Source organism: Halichoerus grypus, chromosome 7, assembly GCF_964656455.1.
Source record: "Halichoerus grypus chromosome 7, mHalGry1.hap1.1, whole genome shotgun sequence".
Lineage (NCBI taxonomy): Eukaryota > Metazoa > Chordata > Mammalia > Carnivora > Phocidae > Halichoerus > Halichoerus grypus.
This window is the reverse complement of record NC_135718.1, coordinates 60447958-60465326: the sequence shown is the minus strand read 5'-3', so window position 1 is coordinate 60465326 and position 17369 is coordinate 60447958. Positions and strand designations below refer to the sequence as shown.

At 39.1% G+C, this 17369-nt stretch overlaps 1 long non-coding RNA gene across 1 annotated transcript in view; it reads left to right on the top strand.

Annotated features, from left to right (window-relative positions):
- Positions 1–17036, top strand: part of LOC144382570 (uncharacterized) — a 372453-nt gene extending 355417 nt beyond the window's left edge. Inside the window, exon 6 of the long non-coding RNA XR_013449753.1 lies at positions 16070–17036. This is a non-coding gene — a long non-coding RNA (uncharacterized LOC144382570). The remainder of the gene's footprint in view (positions 1–16069) is intronic.
- The last annotated feature ends 333 nt before the right edge of the window (positions 17037–17369 follow it).

Sequence of the window (17369 nt, the reverse complement as noted above, 5' to 3'; positions counted from 1 at the left end):
ATTGAAATAGTCCATTGATGTGGTTGCTTAGCAACAAACTTTTATATAAGCAGGCTAATTATTTTGCTTAAAATCTTGATACTTTAAACTTTTTAGCTTGTTTTCAGTAGATCACCTTTCCGTAAAATGTTTTTTTTCCTTCATAGCTTTAAATGCATATTTGAATCTGAGATGTATATTTCAGAGATCATGCCCAAAATTTGGTTTCTCTGTGGACCAGCTTGGCCTGGGATTATTGGAATTAGTGAAAATTTTGTGATTAGCAAGATTTTGCTTTAAACTTCACCACTCAAATGATGCTAGGATTGTTACGAGTAGCAATTAACTTTGATGTCAATCCGAAATGACAGGCCCTGGATCTTACAGGTGATTTCTCTCTCAACCTCCTCCTCATGTCTGATATTTACCACTCCCAATCACTGTTTCTAACAGGAAAGTAACTCTCAAATACTAAGGTACTAGCAATTGTTTCCTTTGTTAAGATTGTAATAGCAAAGTTTTCCATTCTTTTTCCTTACCAATGTTTAACTATTTTCCATTATATGTTCACAAGGAGCGATGGGTTTAGTGGACAGTGCATGAGGTCTGGAGTCACATGGCCTTTGATTAATGTCCTTGCTGCACTGTTTACTTTTTGGATGACCTATTAGTTTATGTCCCTGAGCCTTAGCATCCTCATTTTATTTTATTTTTTTATTATTTAGAAGATTTTATTTATATGTTTATCATAGAGAGAGAGGGAGAGCAAGAGAGAGAGCACAAGCAGGAGGAGTGACAGACAGAGGGAGAAGCAGGCTCCCCTCTGAGCAGGGAACCTGATGCAGGAATCCATCTCAGGAGCCTGTGATCATGACCTGAACCAAAGGCAGACACCTAACCAACTGAGCCACCCAGGCATCCCAGCATCCTCATTTTAAACAAGGGCCAGAGAAATACATCTTATAGGGCTATTGTAAGAATTAGAGATGTTATATAAGGAGTACCATCTCTAGATATAGGTGCTCAAGAGAAGCAGAAGTGAAAACATGGGGAAATGTATTTCAGACATCATTTAGCTCAAGTCATGGTAGATTGTTGTGCTATGAAGCAAATATGACAGATAGATAAACCCACTGTTATTTTGTTTGCATTTATTGGCCAATCTCCAACAAACAAATCTTTAGCTGTTCCTCTCTGTTGGTGACCATGGTGTGTTTGGGAAGATGCAATTTAGTGTAAGACAATGGTCCCTGCTCTAAAGTCAGTGTCTAGTTTTGGAGTGGAGAGAGAGATTAATGAATAGAATTAGCTACAAATATGGTGTTGCATATAATGTGAAAAAATGAGAGATGATGAACGTTTCTAGAAATATTCACTTTATCTAGACAGCATAATTTTTTTAAAAATTTATAGCCATTTAGATGCCTGTAGTTGTATCCTTTAGGAGGTTTTTATTTGCACCAGCTTCACAAATTCTACTCATTTTATTCAATCCATATCATTCATTTCTTACACTGCTCCATTCAGTTTCATGGAAGTAAAATAGCATGACCATTGAGTAATCCCACTAAAGGCCCCTTGCAAATATTCCTATTGTCTGTGGCTATGGTAGGAAAAGCCTGGTGACAGATAATCTTGGCTTAATTCACTTTCCAACACTTAATATCTATGTGGACTCAGGAAAGTTAGTAATAATTTCCTTGGGCCTGATTTCCATCTTGACCAAATGGGAATGATAGTGCCCACAGTGTTGACTGAGGGGGAGAGTAAATGAGATAATGCAACAGAAGTGTTTAGCACAGGGCTAGGTACAGTGATCGGTTATGTCCTCCATCATATATCCAACACATAACAGACTTATATGAGAACTTAAAATATGCCAAGCATCATTTACCTGCAGAAATGATAAGGAGAGCATATATGCTGTCCTTGACAAGACTATACTTTAATAATGGAAGAATAATATGTAAAAAGACAACTCATAACAAAAATAAGCACTGTTTTCTTTGCAGAATCCCATGGGGACAGTAGGAAGAGAGCCACATACTCTTTGGCACAGTTCAGAAAGAGCTCAAGAAGGAAAAGACATTGATAGTGGATGTTAGGAATTTGCCAGGTAAATAAAAAGATTTGAATTATTGAACTCCAGAAGAGAAATGCTAGTCTTGCATACCCCATATTCCAATTTTTGAGTGAAACTTGTACTCTTTATGTTTAGTAGATTGTCCTTGTGAAGGGACAAATGAGGTTTAGTGTCAGCTGACTAGCCCTAAAATCACACTCTTTTAGGCTTGGAACTCTAGTCCAAGCATTGCTGGGAATGAGGCATTTGATGGCATCATGTCAGAAGCATCACATTTATTATCGCCAGGAAATTATAACGTCAGAGCTATGGACTTATTGCCTCTAATGTCTCCAAAAGGTAAGAAGTAATCAGCAAATGCATGAGTTAAGCACTTGTTTTTTATCTTTCAATATTAATTGTTTCAAGTCAGATACTCTGCCTTGTTTAAAGGCATTAATGTCCATGAGCAAATTAAACTAGATTTAATTTTCTATAAACAGATATGAATTTCAGACATCTTTATGTTATAGAGAGGCTCAAACACCACTCATACTCTTATGTGCTGACACAAGGCTTAACAATTATATTTAAGTTAACAGAAGGTTATCATCTACAATTGCGTGTGGCTCTACCCCTGACTCATTAATTCGTAAGGCCCTGTTTTCTAATATTTGCAGCTGATTGCTGATTTTGGTCCTTGTCTGGTATATGGAAGTAGCTGATTTGGGTACACCATGACAGTTTGATCATGCTTTTGTGTTTTAGATATTAATTTATCTTCTTTGTTAATGGCGTCCCAATTCCTATGTCTGAACTAAATGTATTCATTACTTTTAGCACCCATGTATCAAGATACTACCCACATGATGGTTTTCATTGGGAACCTTTGATTTAAGGTACAGATTTATCTTGTCCTAATAGATTGTTATATAATGCAAATATTTAATTAAGATGGTTTTAAGTCTTTAAAAAGGGTGCATGTGTGGCCATTGTGTCAAAGATGTTGCCATTATGAGTTGGTTTGTTGCAGAGTGGGGATTGGAAAGGAATAATACATTTCACTTTGGGGGACTTCCGGGGATCTTGTGACAATGAGCTTTGTGGGTCAGCCCATTGATTCTCTACTTACCAGCAGTACTAAGACAGTGATTTAGAAAGGGGCTTTTTGGATGGAAATCATCAACGCATATTACACCATGCAGCTCTGTGGTGCATAACTTTCCATGATGACCAACTTTCCTAGAGTCCCACGACTGGTACCCCACCAGATCACCTTGGTATTGTGCTCTGATATGTGCTGTACTTCCAGAAACCCTCTGGTTTGAGATCTTTTCCCAGTTCTTGGCTAGTTGGTCCTTTGGTATAATTTTTAAGTGGTTCTCTTCCTATGTCATCTGGAGAACCTAAATTTCTGCATGAAATCATCCTTAGTGTTTGCAAAGGAAATCTTTTTTTTTTTTTTTTTAAGGGTTCTATCGCTGTCTGCTCTTTTTAACATCTTTGCCATTCCAAAAAGGTGGGGGAAATAATTTTCATTCCTTTCTAGCCACTTCTTTTTCTCAATCTCAGATCATGGTCTCTTTCACCTACCCCTGCCTACATTTCTACCTTGAGTAAAATTACTGCTTTCTGTAGCTATTCTTGGAGGATATATCCTGATGTAAGACCTGTAACAAGATTTTTATAAAGATGATAACTAATGTCAGAATGGTAAATTATAAATAATTTCCTCCAAATTCTTTAACATTATTATTACTTTTAATTAAAAGACCCCCACCAAAAAAAAAAAAAAAAGAGGAAAAAGCCCAACAAAACTTATATCTTTTGCAATATGGTAGAGTGGTTAAAGGCAGGGGATTTAAAGTCTGGTTCAAGATGGAATCCCAAATCTGCCCACTTCTTTGCCCTGTGAACTTGGGAATGTTACCTAACCTCTGTAGCCCCCAATTTTATCATTTTCAAGGGCAGATGGGAGGATTAAATAAGATTAATACACTGAGTGGCACAAACTAAGTCTCCAAATAGTAGATATTTTTATCATTATAGTCCATACTCTCTTATCTGCAATTTTAAAACTCCCGAAGCTCTGAACACCAAAATACTTTTCTTAAGTTTGATGCTAAAGCTTATTTGGAAAAAACCATTGACCTAAACAGATTTGAGGCTACTTACAATTTATTTAGTGTTAATATTCATTCATTTTATGTGGAAGTATTATGATTGTTGATTTTGTGGTGCTGCAATAATGTACATATTATCTTTTTAAAAGCCATGATCTGAATTCTGAAATATATATGATCTCCAGGATGTACAATGGCCCTTGGCTCCTTGAGTTACTTAAAGTGTGCCGTGAAAATCACAATTCCTTTCTTTCTCTGGTTGCTGTTTTTTTTTTCTTCCTCCATCACCACCTTCTCTGGGGCTTTTCCTTTCATATGTTTTGTTTTTGGTCTTGCCTATGGTCAAAAGGTCATTGTCTCCTTTCATGTACCCCTAATAAGAAGTTTATTAGTTAAGTATTGCTGCATAACAAATTACTCTAAAATTTCATGGCTTAAAACAGCAAACATTACTGGTGGGTGTTTCTGACTCAGGCTCTCTCATGAGGTTGCAGTCAGGATGTCAAGTGGGTCTACAGTCCTCTGAAGGCTCAACTGAGGCTGGAGCATCACTTCTAGGCTCACTCAAATGATTCCTGGTCAGAGGTTTTAGGTCCTCTTCATACGGTCCTCTCTGTAAGCACTCATCTGGGCTTCCTCACAGCTTGGCGGCTGTGTTTAAAGAGCAAGCTTTCTGAGAGATAGCTCCACAACCTCCATATCATCTTTTATGAGCTATCATCAAAACCATGCAATGTATTTTCACCACATTTTTTTTTATCAAATCAGTTAAGGGGATGGAAGATAGACTCCACCTTTTACTGGGGAGTGGGAACATTCTGGAAGAGAACGTTGAAAAATGGAAATATTGCTGTAGCAGAATTTTTAGAAAATATTATCTGCCACACTGTGGATTTTCTAAATCGTAAAGTGCTCAAACCAGTCAAGATATATGGAAATCCATTTAGACCAGAACTGAGGGGTAGGAAGCAGGGGTAGAGTGGAGGGAAGACCAGTGATTAGCCTTTACAATGTAAAGGTAAATAGCTGGGCTTTTTCTAGTTCCATTTTAGCTACCATCTTTCCTATTTGATTACCTGCCTCTTCAAAGACAAGATAATGTAAAGTTAAGAAATACATCCTCCTACTTGGTTTTATTAGTTATAAATTCCCTAACCTTATTTTCTAGGGAGATAATTAGAAGTTAGGTGTTGAGATCATCATTCTTTATTACTCAGCTGGAATGGCCTGAAATTTACCTTAAAAAGTGATTTTCGCTGGGTTAAGGGCTGATTAGAAATGACTGATATGAGATCACACCATATTCTTTTTTCAAAACTCTGATTTCTAAATGTAAGTGAAATAGAAGCCCACTACAGAAATAATATTAATGCATGAGAAAATGCCAGGGGAATAATATAGGACCCATATCATAGAATTTCTTAAGGGGTGAGGTATGCTATGTATATCTATGTACATAAGGATAGGCTTTGACTTAGAGTATGACTTAAATCTACCATAACCGTAGTTCTTTAAAAAAAATTAGCTGAGAGAGGGGCGCCTGGGTGGCTCAGTCAGTTAAGCGGCTGCCTTCGGCTCAGGTCATGATCCCAGGGTCCTGGGATCGAGTCCCGCATCGGGCTCCCTGCTCTGCGGGGAGCCTGCTTCTCCCTCTCCCTCTGCCTGCTTCTCTGCCTACTTGTGTTCTCTATCTCTCTGTCAAATAAATAAATAAAATCTTTAAAAAAATGTTTAAAAAAAAAATTAGCTGAGAGAAATAGTCACTCTCTAATCTCACTCTTTTCCTCTCAAATTGGAGCAAGGCACAAAGTCCCTTTTAGCCAATTCTGTTCTAAGATGAAAGGCTCTTCCTGGAGCTCATTTGGGTTCTGTGTCTTAAGACTGCCTAATTAAGTGGAAAATTCTGTATGAAGAGGTCTTACTGCTTACATGGAGGACAAGGCAACTGAAGGACTGACTGGGAAGAATCCTTATTTCTGCCATCTCAATCAAACTGTCTAGTTAGGATGTCCATATTGCTGGTGATTAATCCTGTCCTTGATTGGCAAAAGCTGCACTAATACTTTTTAACATGTCCTCTGCTACCCTGCTACCCATCAAACACTTCACTGAAAGCTTTCACTAATTTATTCTGTGCATTATGTAATTTGTGTCTATATAAAGCATCTCTGAGCAAGGTACGCAGCCAACATAGTAGCTACTTGAATTTTAAGCTGTACAGGGAATTGTGTAAAAATATATGGTAGACTAGGAAAGAAAATCAAATGGAAGGATGAAAGGGAAAATGTCCTCATACAGGAATATTGGAACCTTTGTTATTTAGAAGCTTGACAATTGTTTACTAAGGAACGGCTAAAACTACCCCCCTGACAGCTTCATTACTTTGGGACTGAGAACAGTTGGACATCAGCCTCCTGCTGCAAAGTCCGTCTTCCTAGTCCTGTCTTCATAAGCTCCTAAAGACAAGGGCGCACCATCAACTCTGTGACACCTGATTTCCACACACTTCCCATTATGCCCAGGCCTTTAGTCCTTCCCAGGATGGTTTTCTTGCTGTTTCATAGGCTATGCTCTGAGCTTTGGCCCATGCTGCTCCCTCTTTGTTCTTAGGAGCAAAGTGAGAGTTATGGAGTATATGCTATGTACGTGACTGACAGATGGAAGAAACTCACTGGTTGGGATAATAAACATTCACTTTTGAAGATGCAAGTATCTCAGTTTAGGTTATCTAAGAGTCAGTTTTTAAATATTAATATACACTGTTTTAATCAGATTGCTTATTGTATAATAATAGTAATAGTAATAATTATTATAACCACACCTTATAGTTCTATACCACTTTTAGAATTTTAAAATAAGACATTCCTATTATCTCATTTGATTCTGTGGCAGCTTTTACTTCTATATTTTATTTTATGTATTGTGGATTAATAAATTAAAACTCATATAACATACAATAAAATTGTAACCTAGGAAGTATATTCTAGAGATGGGACTAAAACACATATGCCCTGAAGGTTACTGTGTTCTCTTTCCACTAAACTGTACCTTTTCACTTACTGGTTGACTAAGGCCAGTATACTAAAGCAAAGGGAATTGGTACTAGTTGAAGGAGAAAATAACTTTTGGATAATGGCACAATAGTTCTGGGTAGAGGTCTCTGTGTCATTGATAACAGTGTGAGGACAATGGTATCTGGTGGTCCAGGGCTAGTTACCAAAGTTAACTGTATCTATTAAAAATGTTGCTTAGGGTCAGGCCTGTGTTTCAAAGATAGGAATGGAAGCTTTCTCTTTTCTACCTTCTTTTATTTTGCAATTTAGCTATAACATTTCCTGCTCCTCAATCTCCACACTCAAGGCCAATGGTTAATTGTAATTCTAATTTTCTTTTACAGATGGGTTAAGGGAAACTTTGTGCATCAATACAGGGACACAACCACCATGTATAATCTTGGTTCTATGTAACAATTCATTTTTAGTTTCCAATGATCCTTTCTCAAGTGAAATGTTCTCCCTCCCTTTCCTTTGTAAACAAATTCTGTTCTTAAATCAAGGCCTACCTCACATCATTCTTGAATCATCCTAGGTGAGCTTTTTTATTTTTTTAAATCTTTTAATTTGCTGATTGAATTCTTAACTTTGATATATTGTTATTGTCTTTCTGTCCGGTAACATAAAGATTTAGGGAAAAGAAATGATTGTGGTGAAGTTGCTGCTTTCTACCAAATGTTTCTGCTTCTCCCTTGGACACAGGGGGACTGTTCTTCTCCAGTCCTTTGAAGTTAGCCACTGTCATGTGACTTGGTCAATGAAATAAGAAGTAATTAGGTCTGAGAAGAGGCCTGGAGATCTGGCCTGTGATTTGCCGCAGGGTTTTCCTCTGTCAGGGTGACTGACAAGGCTCTAGGTTGGTGGTTGCTCCATCAACAGTTTGCAGTGGATATGCAACATGAAGGAGAAATAAATTTAGTGCATTATACCACTGAGATGTGGGGTTATTTGTTACTACAACATAACCCAGCTTATCTGTCTTGTATAAACTCTAAATTATCTAAATTCTAAAGCCAACTAAAGAAACGGTCGTGAAACCTGATAGAAAGCAAAACAAAACAAAAATCCTACCTACAAAACAAACAACAGCAACAGCAACAAGCACGAAACTCATCTTGTTAATCAGAACCATAAAACCTGTCAGGGTTCACCTCCTGGGGTTGGAAGTACTTCAATGCTCTATGGTCAGTGAAAGATACAGATTCTTGACATTGACATTGACATTGGCATTTGACATTTTGTTGTTTATCAGTCATTTCGACACAGATGTAGATGTTCCTTTAAAATAATAGTGTGAGCTTGTTTTATTATGTTTTTTATTTAAAGATATTGGGTCAATTCACCAAAGAAGCTGCCCTTTCCAGAGTCTTTTCTTTTCTTTTTCAAATCAACTTCCTAAAGGGTTCTAATCTCTGTACTGTCTGTCTATTCAAGGAGAACTATACCCAGGGATTTCTACAACCCTCAACTGCCTTTTTTTTTTTGCTCCTATTTTTTGACCATGCAAATAAAAAAGGCAGTGATTAGAGGAAGGAAATGTTGATTAATCACCACAGTTAAAGATTCATGACTTCTACCTGAATATTAGCCACATCAAATTTCAGTGATTTAAAAGGAGAAAACTCTGTCATTGTCAATCATCAAATGTCAAATGTCTAAAATTACTTGATGTTATGAGTTTTTGAGTTTAATGGGAATCCTTCACCTTTTCTTTAACCTCTATTTTGGGGAATAGCGACAGAAGAAATTTCAAAATAAGGCCTATAATTTACATTGTGGCTTTCCCATTTTCTAGTTTTACTTTGGACAACATTATTTAAACTCTCTGAACTTCAGTTTTCTCATCTGTGCAGATAATATCCACTTCAAAAGGGATAAAACAGTCAACATACCAAACCTAGTACTCGCCGCATAGCAGACATGAAGAAGTCAGTTTTCTTTCTGTTTTCCTCAGCCCAAATTTATTGTGGTATTGTTTAGATTACATTTTAGAGTAAAAAAATTTTAAAAATATAATGGCTGGGGTGCCTGGGTGGCTGAGTCAGTTGAGTATCCAACTCTTGGTTTCGCTCAGGTCAAGATATCATGGGTCGTGGGATCCAGCCCTGCCTCAGGCTACGTGCTCAGCAGGGAGTTTCCTTGGGATTTTCTCCCTCTGCCCCTCTTCCCACTGCCCCTCTCTCTAAAATAAATAAATAAATCTTAAAAAAATATACAATGGCTATTCATTATATATTGTTAATATAATACATACTAATATATTTTTTCAATTTCTTTAGCATTTCCAAATTTTAGACTGTGCCTGTTCTGAGCAGAAAGAAAATAGCAAACTTAATACCAAAGCAAATTAAACACTAGTAGCTACATTGTTTTCAGTGCAAAATATAATCTAAAATAAATGCAAAAGCTTTCTTCCTATAAGACCTCTTCGTCTTATAACAATTATTCATAAAGTCCTATGCAATACTGGTAGAGTAATGAGCCCATTTCTGTGGAAATAGACTCATTTCTATTCAGCTTGCTGGTTCCCAGGGGAATTATGAATTGCTTTCCTAGTTTGAACATGTAGTTCATGAATCTCAAGGAAAAAAATATGTATCAGGAGTCAATAACTGTTTACCTTTAGATACCTAGACAACTGTTCAAATGGTTTGGAAAAGAACTAAAGAAATAAAAGAGAAAGAAATGAAAATTGAAATACTTGTTATTTGTGGATGTAACTGAAATTCCTACACTCTCTTAGTAACACATCCTTCCTAGCATGACGAGAAAAGTGCAGCTAGGGAGATGGCAGTGGGAATCTGGACAACCGTGGTGAAGCTGTTGTTGATTATTCAGATGTGTAGCTTTTGTCTTCTGGCCTCTTTCATGTTTTTATGGGAAGTGGATAGCACGAGTGATTCACAGAGACCAAAAGAGGAGCATCACCGATTCTGGAGGGAGACGTGCAACCCCAGGTTTATAAGTGGCTGGGCCAGACAGGCCACACTTTGTAAAATCTCGTATATGAATCTGGTAGAAGCACATTTTCCCTCCAGCTCCCCGCATGCCCAATCGCTCCCTGCTGTGCTCCACATTAGTGCTGCCCTCATTTACATTATTAGGCTCTAGTACAGGGTGCTTGAATGAAGAGCCATCCTGTCTTCTCTTTTGTTACGGTGCAGAAGACGTCTGTCTTGCTACTGATGACCAGCCCCTGCCTTTGTCTTCTGGACCCCTTCTCCTCTCTGCCACTCATGTGCTTTGCTCCTACAGCTACTCCCTCTTTCTCCTTCATCAATTTCTCATCCTCTATTGGATTTTTCCAGTCAGCATAAAAACATGTTCTGTGTCCTCCCACTGCCGTAGAAACAGTATGCCCAATTTTCCCTTGACCTCACATTCTGCTTCTGTCTCTATTTTTTATGGGTGCTTAGTATCCCCTGCTGGATGCTAGGCAGCCTCTGCCAGGAAATTACACAGATGTTGGCATGAATGACACATGGGCACTAATATGAGATGAAATAACATTTATTATTCACAAAATAAAAAAACAAAAGGATTTCCCAAGGATAAGGGCTCAGGTTTGGTCTGAGTGAAGCAAGTGCAAAGCATGGTGGGTAACTGGCTTTTATTGATTTTGTGGGGTCATGAGTGCTGGTTGGGGTTTGGGTGGGTTGAATTGCCCCATCAGCACCAAGGGAGGGAGCTTGGGGGCTTTCTTATCCACTGGCCCAGATGTGGAAAATAGGAACAGGGGGAGAGTTGGGGCAAGAAAGCTGTCAGTGGTCAAACATCAGGAGTCTTTCTCTTTAGCATACCCTCTTTCACTCTTTCCCTTCAATATGAAGCTTTTATTTATTTATTTATAAAGATTTTATTTATTTGACAGAGAGAGACACAGCAAGAGAGGGAACACAACAGGGGGAGTGGGAGAGGGAGAAGCAGGCTTCCCGCTGAGCAGGGAGCCTGATGTGGGGCTCTATCCCAGGACCCTAGGATCATGACCTGAGCCAAAGGCAGACACTTAATGACTGAACCACCCAGGTGCCCCCAATATGAAGCTTTTAATTAATGAATTTATTTGACAGACAGAGCACATAGAAGCGGGGGGCAGGCCGAGTGAGAGAGAGAGAAGCAGACTCCCTGCTGAGCAGGGAGCCAGACATAGGGTTCCATCCCAGGATCCCGGGATCATGACCTGAGCAGAAGGCAGATGCTTCACCAACTGAGCTACCCAGGTGCCCCCACAACTGCTTTTCAGTTTCCAATATTTGACCAAAAAGATTCTTGCCGAAGTCATGTAGGATCTTCATGTCACCAAATCCAATACCAATTCTTTGTGCTCATCTTACTAGATCACCCAGTAGTCTTTGACCCATATGACCACTTAACTGTCCTTCATACATTTTCCTGTCTCTATTTCTATTTCTTTCTATTGGTTTCATCCTATTTTCCTAGTTACTCTTCTCAGTTACCTTCATGTGATGCTTCCTTTTCTGACCTGAAAATAGTGGGGTCATTTAGAAATCTGTCCCCCTTTCTCTTTTATGTCAACCCCAATGCCATAGCACATATCAGTTCTCTTTGTAGTTTTAAATATCTGCATACCAATGCAAGTTTATGTCTCCATATAGATATTTCATATAATTTTGGGGCTTAAAATCTAGGCTATTTGAAAGTTTTATTTGGTTTTCTCATAGACATCTGAAACATAGAACTCCCCAAGGAAAGTCCAATTTCCCTTCCAAAATGTGTTCCTCCTTTAATTTTCTCTATTTCAATAAATGACATCACCAAGCCTCCATGACTAAAGCCAGAAATCTAGAATTATTATTGATTAAACCTTCCATTCCCTCGTCTCTCACATGTGCCCCATCAGCCCCTCTCATTTCTCTACCCCGCAACGTAGCTCATCCTGCCTATTCTGTCTATCTTTAGTCTAGTAGAGGAAGCTATCTCTTGCTCTAAGTCATCATCTCTTCTTCCCAGGACTACTGTGGGAGCCTCCCACCTCATTTCCATATTTCCACTCCTTTTCCTCCAATCCAGCTTCTCAGAGCAGTCAGAGTGACCTTTAAGAAATAAATTATATCACATCACTCCTCTGCTTAAATCCCTCCAATGGCTTACTGATCCACTCAGAGTGAATTCCGGACTCCCTATCATGACACACAGTGCCCTTTGTGTAGCTGACATGGTTACGTGATCATTCTGCATGATACGTTATTGCAAGTGCTTTTTGGGCATTCATTTATCTAATCTTCACACCAGCCTGTCATCTAAATATTATTATTATCTTCATTTTTTTTTTTTTAGCACAGGAAATGAACTGTGGAGTTGTTAAGTAAACTGCCTAAGGAGAAACAAATAGAAAATGGTGGAGTCGGGATTCAAATCCAGGTCATCTGGCTCAGGGTTCACCTTATAACCACCACATACTACTGCTTCTCATGGGCAAAGGCATGGACAAAGAAATGAGAGAGATTTCTTAGTGAGGCATGAAATGAATGGTCATTCAACCATTCCAAAATTCATCCAGAGAAGCAAAGCTCCTGCATCATAGGTCGGGAGTAAGAAGCTTTGGCAACGCTCCACAGCATACTCTTTATGCCAGCAGTGGGTCTGGGGTTAGCTGAACGATCTTTTCCTTTTTTTTTTTTTTTCCCCAATCCAAGCATGTTACCAGCATGGCAACCCGTGGATTCCAGCTTGATAGTTTTGTGCTGCTTGCAAATGGCACGACCAGGGCAGCAATGCCAAAATGAGACTGAGTGTGTTGCGGTGTGCTACATGAGTTGTCATGGGCTCTAGCAGAATTGAATTTGCCTTCCTTGTCAAGATACACAGTGTCACCATTGCCCCCAGCAGCAATTTCTTGGCACACCTGCCAATCCCACTGACAAGTCCTAAAATGGTAGATCATCAGAGTCAGTAAAACGTTGACTTTGAGTTCTGCTCTGTGCAGGACAAAATGCAGGTTATAGACTGAATGAGGCCCAGTTCCTGCTCTTAAGGCAAGAGGAAGAGACAGGATATTTCTACTAAATATAATAAAAGTCAGTTTGTGGGAATGTTACAAAAATACACAAAATGCTGTCAAAGCACAAAAGAGGGAAGGATTAATTCTCCCAGAGGAAACAGGGAGGCTTCATGGAGTAGATGATGGGCACTAATTAATTCAACAAATATTTATTGAATTATTACTGTATTTTGGACTCTGGACTGGGTACATTATCTATTTAATGGAATTAATTTAAGTCAGATAAGGAAAAGAAAAATACAATTTCTCAACTTTTCTCCATATTTATATCCTGAGACTGGGCAAATTTTGTTCAGTTTGGTAATTATACTTGTTTACAGCATATACCTATCTCGGTGGGGATGGGCAAAACTAGAAAGGGGGAATCCAGGGGCGTCTGGCTGACTCAGTCGATGGAGTATGCAACTTTGATCTTGGGTTGTGAATTTGAGCCCCAAATAAGGCATAGAGATTACTTAAAAAAAGAAAGGGGGAAGCTAGTTGCCTCTGCTTTTGATTTGGAGAGAGTGTCCAGGTACAAACTGTTCTTCATCATCAGGGGCTGAGACTGTTAATATACATGTAATATTCTGGAAATTCCTGCTGGAACATGGCATTGTAATTGTTAACAGGAAAATAATCCTGCACACAGGCTTGAAAACATTTTGAAAATCATCTCTTTTGATTATTTCTGTTTAATTTTTTTTCTTATGAAATGATTATCTTGCTTTTCCTCCAAAGTTCTTCCAGTACATGCTGTAATTACATAGTACCTTTGTGTAGTTGAGATGAGAAATATCTGCTCTGACATGCTTTTGAACTAGACATAGTAGTTATTCTGGGAAGGAGTCAGGAGACAAAAAGGAAATAACTGCAAAGACAATAGGATAAATGAAAAGAGCAAACCAAAGCTGGTTTTGTGACATACTTAGATCCCCATTCAAATCAAGTTCCTGACCTTCACTGGATCTGCCGGGTAGTGATGTGGGGGAGAGGACGAAGAAAGCTTGAGGAAAGAGTCTTGTAATGCTATTTTTGGAGGAAATCCTATGGCCAGTACTGTTGCTTCAATCCATCATTTCCAGGCCCACTCGTTCAGCTCTTAGAGCCCCAGATCAATGATATCAATTCAGCTGCCTTGACTAGTATGGAGTCCTCTTCCTCCTTCATTGGCCTGGAAACGAATGGTGTGTGGGGGCACCTGGTTTGGTATGGTTCAGTAACTTTTCAGGAACCTAAACTCCCTGGATTATGCACTTGCTTTTCTGTATGTAAATACAATTTACCACTTGCCCCCAAATATCGGTGGGATGGTCAGGAATAAAAACACAACCACCCAACAAGATATGGTTTTGAATGCAATGGACTGGTTCAGAACACTTTGGACTCAGAAAATTCTAACTTTTAATCCCTGCTAGTGCCCTCCCTAAGTAGTGCTCTCTTGGGAAAGCTATTTAATGTTTCTTTATTTTTTTAATTTATTTTTTTATTATTATGTTATGTTAATCACCATACATTACATCATTAGTTTTTGATGTAGTGTTCCACGATTCATTGTTTGCGGATAATACCCAGTGCTCCATGCAGAAAGTGCCCTCCCCAATACCCGTCACCAAGCTAACCCATCCCCCTACCCCCTCCCCTCTAGAACTCTCAGTTTGTTTTTCAGAGTCCATAGTCTCTCATGGTTCGTCTCCCCCTCTGATATCCGCCCCCTTCATTTTTCCCTTCCTGCTATCTTCTTCTTCTTCTTTTTTTTTTAACATATAATGTATTCTTTGTTTCAGAGGTACAGGTCTGTGATTCAACAGTCTTACACAATTCACAGCACTCACCATAGCATATACCCTCCCCAATGTCTATCACCCAGCCACCCATCCCTCCCACCCCCCACCACTCCAGCAACCCTCAGTTTGTTTCCTGAGATTAAGAAATGGAGCTCTTTAATGTTTCTAAGCCACAGCTTCTTTGTGTGCACATTGAGACCCATCCGACCTTACAGTGTTGTGAAGAGAAAACAAGATAATCTATGTAGAGGAGTGATTGGCATGCGGTTAGGACTTTGTTCGGCAAAGGGTGAAATATAATGACAGTGAGTCCTAGGGTCAGAATCAGTCCCAATCATTTCTACTGATTGTGTTAATTACTCTGGCCGAGTGGGGTAGTGACACCAGGTCATGCCACCCAGATCCCCTTTTAGGAACTAGGCATTTATTCCTAAGTGGTTGGCAGTGTTGGCTTCTGCTGGCTCAGGACTACATCACTTTCTGAGAATTGCCGTCTGATGAAGGAGGCTGCCTTGCGCAGGGTTGTGCTCCCTCTGCAGCAGCAGCCCACATCCAGTGATTGATGACTGTGGGCAGCACAAAGGCTCAGACTCTTGCCTCAAAAAGAACACCTCTGGAGGACTTCCAAGCCCAAGAGCTTTTTCAATGATTGGCAAGGCTGCAGTTAGAACCATATCTCACTTTGTCTTCTCTGTTCAATGCTACTTCCTCTGCTCCCCAACAGTTGTTCCTGAGAACACATCCCAGTAAGCCTCTTGCATGCACATCTCTGCATCTGACAGTCTCTTTTCTCAGGAGCCCAAGAAAGACAGGAGGCATCTCCGTTTTCCCACACCACGCATCCTTCCTGAAGGAAGGTACACGGTTCTCGAGGTAGTTTCCTAGAAGGCTGGTGTTAACAGTAGTATGCTGTCTAAAGAACAGAGGACTATTTTGTGGGTGCCATCAGAATGGTTCTTTCTTCTTTTTCCTAAAAATTCCAGGCTTCCCCAAGCTTTTCTGTATTTTCTGTCCACACAGTTTGGTTCACCCCAGCCTAATTCAGTGCTTTTCTCTTGACCCAGGTGAGCAGGGCTAGCAGTTGAAGAGAAGACAGATGCTCCTGACATCAATTCCACACATTCCTTCATCCCACTGTTCTTTAAGAAGTGACAGAGACTTTACCAAGACAACATAAAGAGGACTGAATGGGGAAATAGAATGTGAGTCCCCGAAAGGCTTCCAGTCTGTTGGGTTGTGATTTTGAAGTGGCTTGAGTATTACCTGGCAAGACCACAATAAAAGACAAGCAGGCTCACATTTGTTAAAGCTATAAGTAGCTTGAATTAATGCTAGTCTGCCAAAGATCAGCTATCTTTAGGCGATACCCAGGGCCTCTAGCTTCGGAAGGTTTCCCTGTTAGGTGAACAGTTTTAAATAAATCATAGAAACAAATCCTTTTTCAGTGCCTGCTCACCACATGCAGGACACTGTTTTTGGCATTCTGAGGTTTGCAAATGATGATTCCTGCCTTTGAAAAGTCTAGGGTTTTAGCTGGAGTCAAAGCAGATATATTTCAACCACTTGGCTTCAAATGTTCTGAAGACAATTCTAAAATCATGATAGCTTCAAATTATATGCCAGCCAGGCCACCATTACCATCTGCTATAACTGTTTTGGTATACAGCCTTTATAATGTGAGCAGATATCTTAGTATTTTAGCTGGCTTAACTGAATATTCTCACCCACAAAAGTAGATGGCTGTTTTTTTGTTATTGTTTTTATTTTGACATTCTTGAGTATCCAAATCTGTTTCTGAGACAGTTAAGAACAAAGTGACTGAAATGCTATAGCAAGTGTCTAGTTTGGTGGAAAAAAAAAAAATGTCCAGCCATGAACTTCAAAAGTCAGGGAAAAAAGTCTGCTTTCAGATAGCAGTATTTTCCTTTGGTAATCTGCCTTACAAACTCTATCAGTGACTATTGGACTCTTAAATCTTTCCAAGTGTTATGTGTTAAGGCAAATAGGAAAGTTATTAAACTTGTGCCTATAGGGAAATATGAATCATAAAAATACAATCAACTAGAATTAAAATCTTCAATTTTATATAATTTATGTTGAGAAAAGAAAAAACAGTAAATGAAGTCATCCTCAGGCATTAGAAACTCTCTTTAGCTTTCAGTGTAGATAGTCTGCCTTTGGGAGCATTCCTAACAACACAGGAGTGGGTTATAAGTCTTGGTATGGAATTGAGGCCACGTGGATGAACCAAACAGAAAAATTTTCAAAAGAAAAATATTGTGTATTACAACGCTTTTAAAATTTGTTGTGGTTTGTTTTAAGCAGAATTTCTTCTTATCAAATGAAATTTTATCTGAATTACCC